Below are 12,375 nucleotides of genomic sequence, written 5' to 3'. Positions count from 1 at the left end.
AAGAACACCCAAGTTTGCCTTTTTCCAGGGAGAATGAAGTACAAGTGACAGTTTTAACATTTTATGTACCTGCTCTATAATTGAACTTCGTTCTCTTCCCAGGACTATTGTACCAGTGCATGATGGAAACAAGACCCCTGGCCAGGTCAGATAAGCATCAGCCTTTTGTAAAGAGTCGAAAACTTGATACGGTAAACAATAGTGGCAGACTTTTCATAAATGCAGCACTAAAGATAACGAAGCCATTTACAAAAGGTTTGTTTACTCTCTGTTCTTCACACCTCATTGTACAATGGGAAAAAAATGATCTCAATGTAAAAAAAAAAAAAGAAAAAGAAAAGAATACATCATCAGACTTCCTAAATGAATCGTTCTCCCTGTTTTGAATACGAGGTCTTTTTTTCTTGAGGGAAATGGTGTCATGAGGTCTACTGGCTTAGAGGAATCAAGCAAATGTGAACACACAGTGGCTGTATTTGCCATGGGTTTCTGCGCTATTTTCCCTAGTTTCCCTAGTTTTTGAACCTGACTTTCAGTCAGTGGCTGTAGAGTGATCAGTGTTTGCATTTTTCCACATCACAGGAGCACATAATCTGAATGTAGTTGGCCTATCCCCATTCAGCCCCCTACACAAGTCTGTTGGCTTTCGACCTCAGGTAAGCCCAGAACATGCAAAACTTGTGACCATGTCTGGAAGCCAGTGAGGTCCGAGGCCAGGCAGTTCAGTCTGACTGGGGGCTAGTCTATGTTGGCAGAAATGCCGATGGATAGAGCTTGAATGCTTCTTGGGTCCATTATCAATGAAAAGCTTTAGAAACTCCAAATCACAAAGTTGATGACACCTTTTTATTCTAGCAAGTGTCTACTATGCACCTACTAACTGTATTAGGCCTAGGAATTCAATGTTGAGACACATAGACACAGTACCTATCCTACATGCTAACACAAAGGCAATATATCGTACCAATTCCAAGGGAAAGGGTCAGTGAGGTAGCTTGGCTGAGACTTCCCAATGGACCACTGAATGGTCTGGACCTGATACTTCAGCTGACAGCCTCCTGATGGAACAGGCAACAATGAGCGTGGAGACACCCCCCAGTGCCTGTTGGGGGAACACAAACATGGAGCACACGTTTTGGCTTCACAACATCAGTGAGGAGGCAAAGGATGCTGTCCAAAGGTTCAGTCTCTGTGATCTTGGTCTCAATGGCCTCACTGGCTCCTAGAAAGCTGTGTGAAGTTATGTGAGTACTGAAGAAGTTCTGTTACTTCTTGATGGTCTGGGCATCTGAGGATAGGCCTTAGGATGTGCTTTGCCTCACTCATGGCTGCAGTGCGCAATCTCATTCACTTGTGGAAAATCACAGCGGGTATCAGAACAGAAGAGAGCCTCTCTGACCAATAACAGGGATTTGATTAGGTTTATATTTTCAACCTCAGTTTTAGGTGAATCAAAAGAGGTCCACAATATATGTTTTGACAGCTTAGTTGAGATTATCATTTATATACCATGAAATTCACTCATTTTAAGCATACACATGGTTTATAATAAATTTATGGAACTGTATAACCATCACTGCATTCTAACATTAGAACAGTGCCATCATCCCAGAAAGAAACCTTGTACCCAATTACAGTCATTCCCCATTCCAACTTGCAGCGCTAGGCAAGCACTAATCTACTTTCTGTCTTTATAGATTTGTATATTCTGGACATTTCATATAAATGGAATCATGCAATGTGTCAACATTGCACATGGCTACTTTCATTTAACATAATGTTTTCAAGACTAATCTATGTTGTAACGTGTATTAATACTTTGTTCTTGGGACTACTGGGTGGCTCAGTCAGTTAAGCATCCAACTCAATTTCAGCTCAGGCCATGATCTCAGTTTGTGAGTTTGAGCCCCACATGGGGCACTTTCAGTGCAGAGCCTGCTTGAGATTCTCTCTCTCCCTCTCAGTCTTTCCCTCTTCTGCTCCCTCTCTCTCTCTCTCAAAATAAATAAATAAGCATTAAAAAAAATACTTTGTTCTTTTTTATGGCCAAATAATATTCCACTGTATGGATATACCATATTTTGTTTATCCATTCACCAATTGCTGAATGTTTGGGCTTTATCCACTTTGGGAACATTATGAATGATATTGCTATGAACATTTTATGTAAAACTCTTTGTATGGACATATATTTTCATTTCTTTTGGGCACATGGTATTTTAAAGTGGAAAAGAAACTGTAAATGTATAAAAAAGGACCGGAAAGATTATGAACCAAGGCTTTAAAAATGGCTATCTTTAAATGGTAGTATGATTTCTTCTTTTTACTCATCTAAAATTTCTTACGATAAGCACACATTATTTTAAATATGCCTATGTGTCTGTATAAGACAAAGATAATAAAGTGCTTATTTTTTTAAGGCAAAAAACAACAACACATATTTGAAAAGTTGCAATCCCTCTTTTGACACTTGAATCTTCTCGGGAATCCATGCCAGGTGGTTTGTTTTGGGCTATTATACTGAAATATTTGATGAGATTTTTACCCATATTTCTAACCTTTGGCCCCTCACTCACCCATTTAGTTTAAGACATTCTTTGTCAGTGCAGTCCCAGAAGAAAGGTGGGGTAGACTTCAAACTGAGTGAGCCAGGGTTTCTCCCACTTTGCACAATGAATTTAATTTTAATTGGAAGTTCTCAATTATAAACAATCTTCAACTTTTTATGTCTTGCTTTTGAGTTGTGGACTAGAAGTCTCATGGTGTATAAGCTATTCAGCCTATATTTGAAAGCTCTCAAATTCAGCATGGCTTCAAATTGAACATGCCCCAAATCCTCTGTTCTCCACACCTCCCTGTTTCCATCTGTGATACACCAATCATTCAGTCACAACCCAGGGTCATTCTTTTTTTTTTTTTTTAAGTTTATTTATTTATTTTGAGAGAGAGAGAGAGAGAGAGAGCACATGCACCCAAGCAAGGGAGGGTCAGAGAGAGAGAGGAGGGTCAGAGGGAGAGAAAGAATCCCAAGCAGGCTCCTTGCTGAGAGCATAGACCCACAAACTTCAAGATCATGACCCAAGCCAAAATCAAGAGTCAGATGCCCAACCAGCTGAGCCACCCAGGTGCCTCACCCAGGGTCATTCTTGACTTTTCTCTCTCCCCAACACCTCTCTCCAATTAGTTGTCAAGTCTGGCTAATTCTTCCCTAAAAAGTTATCTCCCATTGTCCCCTTCTTTGAGGTCAAGTTCTCATTAAGATGCTGCCCCACCTTTTATGCATTTAACATTCACAAATTCAACATGAGAGCAGAGAGAAGAGAGAGATAAGAAGTCAAATGCCCCCCAAAGTGCTCTCCACCAGGGCTTTTGTGGGCAGGGGATGTGAGATGTAAACCTGCCCCACAATGGGTCTCCCAAGCTCTGCCTGCTCTCTGTAGTGTGGTCTCTCACCTTGCTAATCCTGTTGTTGAAAGACACCCATTTTGTATTCAGCATGGCCGCCAGGTGAAAGCCAGATGCTTCTTCTGGTGCTCAAATGAGAAACAGCATTAGTCCCAAAGCTGGAAGAAAAGTAGGCTGGGTTGGGCTTCAACATGACACCTTCCTAAGTATTCTAAAGGATAATTTCAAGCAAAAATCTCCACTATATGCTTTTATTTCAGTCACCGACACTAACATTAGATGGGGCTCCACTGAATTCACACCAGAAAGCTTCCAATGCATTTTGAATACACAATATAAGGACAATTTGAAGAAAAGAAGAAAAAAAAAAAACCTTGAATAAAAATAGATAGCCAGATATCCATTGAGAATTATAGGTCAATAGTTCATGTTTGCATGCCTAAAATGAGTTTTCAAGCCAAAGGGGCTGGTGTTTTTACCTTTGCTTTGAACCTTACAAAGTCCCAGGCAGGCTCGCAGTATTAGGCTAACTCATAGAGCACCATACTACCTTAATATCTCACCTAAGATCCTGACCCTGTTTAGCCCCAAACCACGCAGCGGTCTACAGCTGTGTGCCTGGAGTCTCAAATACCTGCAGGGCACTGATAGGCTCTGGCTTAAAGTCTGGCTTCATGTCAGCAGACTACTTTATTATAAACGTTCTCTTTTTCTACAACAGAGGGCCCAATAGACAGGCAGGCAAATTACCAGAATCCTTCAGGATATTCTGAACAGAAATATAAGCAGCATGAATGGTTTGGGTGGCATTTACAAATGCCAAGTAGGTCTCCTATGCCATGCCCAGATGAAGTACTCAACCACATACATGAGCACAGAGGCGGATGTTCAGGTGCACGGTCAAGAGACACGGGTTCTGCTTCCAGCTCTGCTAATAAGGGTATGACCCTGAGAAAGTTGTTCTTTCTCCCAAGGCATTTATCTGCCATTCATTCATTCATTCATTGATTCACCTATCTACCAGATAAGGATTTACTGTCCACCTTGCTCTGTATCTTTATGGCGTGGATCTGGTAAAATAATGAATGTAAAAGCAAACTGTAAACACCACAAAACTATTGTTGCTGAAGTTCATGATCCCTAGCGCTGCTTTTCCCATCTCCACTCAACCTTTTTACACTGTTGACAAAGTCAGCCACTAGTGTTTTCTCTTGTCAGCCACCAGTGTTTATTAACCACACGGACCCATATGCAGTATATATTAAGCCGTGACTTCTCCAAATAGAGCCTAGATGAGAAGACTTTCCAGCCTCAAACTCTCAAATATAAGATCACCGAACTGATGTCTAAATGCTCTAAGTGTTTTTCTTTAAGAAAAAAAAAAGTGGTAACTGCATTGGAATAATGGACGAATCTCCAATTAAATTCTATAAAGCATATGGCTGTGACATTTTATTCCCACCTCTGATTACAAGTAAAGGATTATGTTTGATCACCGTGGCAGAGGTAAGAACAAGAAACAGATGTGATTTTGTTGCCTTCTATTTTATAATGACTAATTATTACAGTTCAAAAATTATCTAGGGGCACCCGGGTGGCTCAGTCGGTTAAGTGTCTGACTCAGGTCATGATCTCACGGTTTGTGAGTTTGAGCCCCACTTCAGGCTCTGTGCTGACAGCTCAGAGCTTGGAACCTGCTTCAGATTCTGTGTCTCCCTCTCTCTCTGCCCCTCCCCTGCTCACGCTCTGTCTCTCTCTGTCTCCCAATAATAAATAAATGTTAAAAAAAAATTTAAGAGTCTCATGCTCTACAGACTGAGCTAGCTGGGCAACGTTAAAAAAAATTTTTTTTAAATATCTAAATTGAAATGTCTTCCATTGCGTGTGGCCCACTTAATGAAAAGGCAAGTAGCATTCCCTGGTGTGAAGAATAAAGGGAATCAAGAATTCTGGGCACTTTATCTGTCCCTGTTGCTAACTCACTGCTTGCTGTTTGACTAGGAGATGATAATCTTTCATATTAGTTCATCCTCGAGAGTAGGTATAACGCCAGAAACTCCCTGACCCAGCACCTGCTATCTTAAATCAAAGTCTGCAAAACAACTCTTAATGATCTGGCAAAGGGGTGTTGCTAGCTAAATAGGGTGATTGTATGTCCCACTTGCTCTGGATAATCCTAACTTCTGCCTACTGTCTCAGAGGGATTATTAATAGCACTGCTTTTCACTCTCAAAAGTGGTCCCATTTGGACAATTGATTTTTTTTTTTTTTGCTTACCCTATAACACAAGACTTCTCCAAGCAAACATTTCTCAAGTACCTATTAATGTGAAAGTTCCTGAACATGACATTAACTTGAACCAGTCATCTATTCTACTCTAAAAGAGCAGAGTCTAATATGCTATAAATAAATATTTTACACAAGGAAAAAAGTCATTGTACTTTAAAGGATTTTTTATAAGTTTATTTATTTATTTTGAGAGAGAGAGACAGACAGACAGACAGAGGGCAAGCAAGGGAGGGGCAGAGAGAGAGAGGAAGACATCGAATCCAAAGCAGGCTCCAGGCTCCAAGCTGTCAGCACAGAGCCCAACACTGGACTCAAACCCACAATCTATGAGATCATGACCTGAGGTAAAGTCAGATGCTTAACTGACTGACCCACCCAGGCACCCCAAAAGTCATTGTGTTTTAAAGTGCAATGCGTTTTCAGGGTTGGGAAGGAATTACTTCTAATTATTATTACATTCTTTCACGAATATTATCATGTGCCTATTATAAGGCAGGCACTTGACGAAATATTAGGGGAACAACAGGGAATAAGACATAGCCAAGAGGTTTGCTAGAGGCTAGTTAGGGCTATAAATACCCAGAGAAGGGCATGCGCATGTGCACACACACATACGCACACAATTACTGCAGAAAGTGGATTTGTGTTAAGATAAGGATGAGTCAGCCCATTGGAGGAGCACGTAGGTCTTGGGAAGAGGAGGGCAGAGAAGATCTGCTGAAGGAAACAATAGGTAAGAAATGGACCCAAGAGAAGGGAGTGGGTATTAGGTGGGGGAAGAAATGTAGGGCAAGGAGGAATGCTTCAGGCAAAGTTTATAGCACAATGAAAGGCTGAGAATTGTTAAGATCAGGGAATTAAAAATAGTTTGTTATGGCTTGAGCAGAGAACATGGGGGGATGTAAGGAAAGATAGGCTATGGGGGAGGAGGCAACAGAGCTAGCAAAATTTGGACCAAAGTGGGGTGGGGACATACTTCAGAGAAAAGAACAAGGAAAAGCACTAGGGTGTGGCAGGGAAGCAGGCAATCTATCCTGGACATTGACTTTCTCCAAAGTTCATGGAGAATTTTTGAGCAAGGGATGGGTTGCCTAGAGCTGTGCTCAGGATGGATGTTCTAAGCAATGGGACTGGAAGTGTATGAGTTTGGTTCCTGTCTCTGGTCCTTCTTAAACCTGCCTCATCACCTCTGGGTCAACCTGCATGCATACAGAAGTACGGAGCCTTTAGAGATCACTGAAACCCATCTTTTGATTTAATAGATGAGGAAATTGAGCCACTGGGCAAAGCCTGTACCCAACCGAGTACTGGGTAGCTATCCCTTTCCCCATTAGACTCTATTTTTACTTTCTCAGAGTTAGGAAATCCCAGCCTCCACCAACAGATCTGCACAGAATGAAAGACTAGAGACACCAGGAATTGGGCCGAAAGAGAATACGACATCCAGCTGTTCTCTGGGAATAGGTTTGACCAGAACCAAGATGGACAGAGTAGAATCAAGGGTCTACCATGTAAGAATAGAAGATAACCACTCAGTTGAGGAAGGGCAAGCAAAAAAGAAGACCACTGTGGAGTCTATGTAAAAGATATGTCTTGTATCATGCAGGGATCTTCGTTGTAAGAAGTGAATTGGACTCTGACAACATAAACCGAAAATAAATTTATTAAATGGAAGTTGAAGAGCTTCCAGGGTCTACTTTCAGACTACAGAACAGGTTCAGAGATGAACACAAGAAGGAATGAAGCTATTTAATGGTCCTGTGGTGACACTCCTAATACCACGGCTGACTATGGACATTACTGCTGGGACCAGTGACAGCCCCAACGGTAGGTGCTGTCTTTACAACTGCCACCACGCTGCCTCTGGAAACTGGAGTTAGACAGTTCTGCCCTGCTTCTTTGAACCACTGGAGTTAGTCAATGCCTGGAGCAGATACATCCAACAGGCGGAGCCTGCTCTGTGTGCTCTAACTGTAAGGGAGGCTGAGAAATTGAGTTTCTGGGATGTTCGGTTTCTATGTGGAAGACAAGCTTTTCTTCATAAAATGGGAGATCCTCCAAGCATAAGAAAGAAGGAGGAGGAGATTCAGGTGCTGAGAGGCGAAAACAATAACAAATGTTCATTACAGTATGGAACAAGGGAAAAGAGAACATTATCCTGGAAATACAAAGGGAGAACAACATTCTGGAAATGATTTGCTGGAAGAACCAGAAGAAAATGATAAAGAAGTTTTGGCATTCTCTAAAAGCTTAAAGGCAATGTCTTTTTTGAAAGAACAAAAGTAATAAAGAGTCTGATGCAAAAAGACAAAAGAAAAACGGAAAAGGGAATGGATAAAAATGGGAAAATATTTTGGGAAAATTTAAAAGTATAATAGCAGAATTAACATCCACATTGGGGGCAGAACCACAGCAGAAATGACCTGGGAAAGCCTAGTCTATGGTACAAAGGATAAACCTGGATCTTTTTTCGATTATAGACAAAAGCTTAAAGAGATCAAAATAGAAAGAGAGAATGATCTATGTAAGACGGGGGTCAGAGATCCAACCTGAGAATTACTGAAGGTCCCTGGGAGAAAAGCAAGACTTAGGTCAGAAACAATATGGATCAGAAACAACGATTAAGAGCATACCTAGAGGAAACTTTCCTGAGCTACAGAGAGTTTACCTAATTATGTCGACCAAAAGGTCCATCGCATTCAAGGCAAAGTCAAAGACAAGAGTTTCACACTGAGGCGCATCAGGGTGGCAAAAACATTTACCGAGGAAGGAGTAAAAATCGCATTGACCTCAGCTTTCTAGACCACAGTAAAATGTTGAAAGTATATAACACAATGTTTATATGGATTTGTGGGAGAAAGGTTTCCACCAGGTGAATTCGTTTAACTCGCATGAAAGCAACAAAGAGCCACCTTCGGTAGGAAAAATAAAATAGACTCTAAGACCTTGCTTCTCAAAGCGTGGTCTGTGCGCTGGTGGCTTCCGCATCATCTGGGAGCTTGTTAGAAATGCCGAATCCCCAGCCCACCACAGACCTACAGAATCACAATCTGCATTTTAACCAGATCCCCAGGTAATTCCTGGGGAATTCCTAGGCACATGACCGTGTGGAAAACACTGGTTTAAGACCTACCCTACAGACCAAAACCAAAACCAAAGTGAACAGCTCAAGAACGGTGAAGGGATGGTTTAAATGGTTAGCAAACTGCCGGTCTGAGCCACCAACAGAGCCCCCACCTTCACGGGGGGTGCCTGAGGAGCAGGGTCAGTATCACCTTGCTTGAACAAGCCAGATGATGGACGTCTCTGCAGGACCAGGGAGGACTTCTGCCCTCTCGCAGCAGCACCTAGAACCAAGTGTCCCTGTTATCCCTTTCGTGTGGCTTGTTATCTCTTATGAGACTAATGCTCTACATAACTGAACATAAGAAATGGCTCTTGAAGGATGGGTCTCTCAAATAAAGTTTAGCGTATTTAAAATCCCAATGAAGGGGCGCCTGGGTGGCTCAGTCGGTTGAGCATCCGACTTCAGCTCAGGTCACGATCTTGCGGTCCGTGAGTTCGAGCCCCGCATCAGGCTCTGGGCTGATGGCCCAGAGCCTGGAGCCTGCTTCCGATTCTGTGTCTCCCTCTCTCTCTGCCCCTCCCCCATTCATGCTCTGTCTCTCTCTGTCTCAAAAATAAATAAATGTTAAAAAAAAATTTTAAAAAAATAAAATCCCAGTGAAGTATGATTAGAACAATGCTTAAAAAAAAAAAAACAACAGCTGTCTGTGGAAAAAACCTGGAAGGAAATAGAGCAAATTATTAAATAATAAAAATTATTTATTTTGAGATGTCTGTATTTTCAAGTCTTCTCCAGTGAGCTGCATATTATAGATTATAAAAATAAATGAAAATGTTTTCCAGCGTTGTGAGAATACCAAAGCAAGAGGGCAAATTGTATCTTTTCTCTAAGCCTTCACTTCCGGCATAATCGCTCACTATTCCCTTCTTGTACTCTGGGTTCTGACAAATCTACCTCCTATTTTTCCACCTCAGTGTTTTGCTTGCTGGGAAATCCGCTTCCCCCAACCCACCAAAATAACTCTGGGCACAAATCCTTTGGTCCTTCACGGCCAGTTGAGGTGACATCTTTCCACGAAGACGTCACTGATAGAACCATTGACATTCTAGCTCTCCTTCAACTCCCTGTGTGTCTCATAAGGTCTTTAACATTTTATAGTAATGGTGAGAGTAATACTCTAACGCCTTTACTGTGCTGTGAGCTCTCAAAGCCCTTTTGGAGTTTTGAAAATACCTTGACAATAGTGTTAAAAACAAAGGCACCATGCCCCAAATGGAGTCACTTACACTAAACCCCATGTCGCCAAACCAAGACTTAATAGTTAATTCAATTACAGCTTTGGGTCTCCCAGAAATGGAATCTTAAACCAGTCAATCAGGAATCATCCGGTCAGCACTAGTGAGGTTAATCTGCCCGAGAGACCCCTCTCATACCCTAAAAGAAAGTGACCTTGCTACAAGCAATCCACTTTTTCCTGATAAAACTTCCTTGTGCCTGTTCCTTCCTGCCTATAAAAGTTTTTCATTTTGTACAGCTCCTCGGAGCTCCTTTCTATCTGCCATATGGGATGCTGCTTGATTCATGAATCATTGAATAAAGCCAATAAAATCCTTAAAATTTATTCGGTTGAATTTTTTTTTAAACAATTCTGGAGGCAGTGACAGGATCTGAAGGAAACTCCTGACAGCTTTGGGGACAATGAGAAACACATGATACTCATGAATGCTTTCAGTTCTCCATCGTTCTAGCCATTTCTGAGGGCCATGGGTAACTTCCTCTCGGTTCTGAGCTCCCTTCTTTTTGTGTTGGGCTCCTGATCTAATTGGTTCTCCAGTCCAGTGTGGGTCAGTTTGAGCTAGCAGATGGTTCCGCCCAGAACCCAAGCCCTAGCCCTTGGTTTAGTCTGCACTTCCCTATTTGATTGGAAGCCCTATGCGTGGTCCCCGTCTGTTGGGGTCTGCTGTTTCAGTCATTTCCCCAGTCCCCAGTTCCACACTGGGAATTGCTGGTGGTGTGCACAAAGCCTTCTCGTGGCCTGGTTACTGTTGGTGTCTATTGATGTGCACATGAGGTAAAATCCATTGCTAATGGGAGTCTCAGAAGCCAAAGCCACAAAATTAGTGGGCATGGGTCAAGCATTTAAGAGCTGGGAAAGCACTCACTACCTAACTCTAAGACTCCCATGTTAGGATAAATTGGTCACAGAATGGGTTAGATTGATCCTTGTTCACTTACCAACCTCAAGAAGATCTTAGTGCCACAAGGGACCCTATAAACACCATACAATCTCAAACCCAGTAGCACAACCTTCCTAGGTATTAATGTGGCTTCCAGAGACCCAGTGCTTAGCTAAAGAAGTGGGAACCTGAAGTTCTGAAGAGTTGAGCGTGCCGCCTTCCAACACACCTGCTTATTTTATTTTCTAAGATGTGTGGTCTCAGAAGCTATAGATATCTACAAAAAGGGGAAAATCTTACTAAAAACGACCCAAGATTACAATAGCCATTACGGGCTATCCGTTTTAAAACATGCACCTGAAAGCAGGGGGTCCCAAATCCAACAGAATGTGATACACATTTTACTTGGTGTGTAGAAGCTTCTGAAAGTTTCAAGATTCCCAAATAGCTTCATTAAAAGATTTACTGCAACCGGCTAAGAAAAAAAATTAAAGACACGGGAGGTACCTAAAACAAAAATCGGTAAGACTGACATGACTCCTGTTCCCCTCTATCCTCCTTTACCTGAGTACTCACGTTCTCCTGGTGCTCTATCCAAATTGCCCTTCCATTCTCAAGAGACTATTGAACAGTTACATTTTAAAATAAGAGCACAGCTGGGGTGCCTGGATGGCTCAGTCGGTTAAGCATCCGATTCTTGATTTCAGCTCAGGTTATGATCTCGCAGTTCATGAGTTCGAGCCCCGTGTTGGGCTCTGTGCTGACAGTGTGGAGCCTGCTTGGGATTCTCTCTCTGCTCCTGCCCTGTTTGCTCTCTCTCTCTCTCTCTCTCTCTCTCTCAAAATAAATAAATAAATAAACATTGCATTTTTTAAAATGCACCGAGGCTGCAGGTATCTTTCACTCCTTGGTCAAAGTTCAAACTAAGGGCCATAGTTAAAAAGTTTCCTAAACACAGGGAGGATCCTCAAAAGTCTTCTATAGAATTTAGAGTCTTTATCATGACCTATGACTTTGGACTATCCGATCTTTATTAGCTTGTGCACATGTTGATAGGATCAGGGGAGGCCCCAAAATGGAGGCAGGAAGCAGAATGGCATAACTCTGAGGGTAATAGTCAAGATCCTCAACCTTCAACATGGTCCCCTTCTGGACCAGAAAAAGCTCACAAAATGGCAACTGAGCCTTTAAAAGCCATTTCTAGAGTCTTCCCGGGCCACATGGATTGGTCTCATTCAAACCTGCAAACAAAAGAAAGCTGAATCTGTGGCCGACTGTGTGTGTGTGTGTGTGTGTGTGTGTGTGAGTGTGACTTTAAAATGCACCTGGAAGCTCTCTTCCTACGGCATTCTGGGCTCCCTACAATGGATGATGTCACCCAACCTGCTCTAGCTGCCCTATTTGTACGTGGATTATCTCACGAGATTAGTGGATTGA

The sequence above is a fragment of the Lynx rufus genome, unplaced genomic scaffold (assembly GCF_022079265.1).
Source record: "Lynx rufus isolate CCGP_SWC_20201006 ecotype Redwood Valley unplaced genomic scaffold, mLynRuf1.p SCAF_5, whole genome shotgun sequence".
In the NCBI taxonomy this organism is placed as follows: Eukaryota; Metazoa; Chordata; class Mammalia; order Carnivora; family Felidae; genus Lynx; species Lynx rufus.
This window is presented reverse-complemented; position numbering follows the sequence as displayed.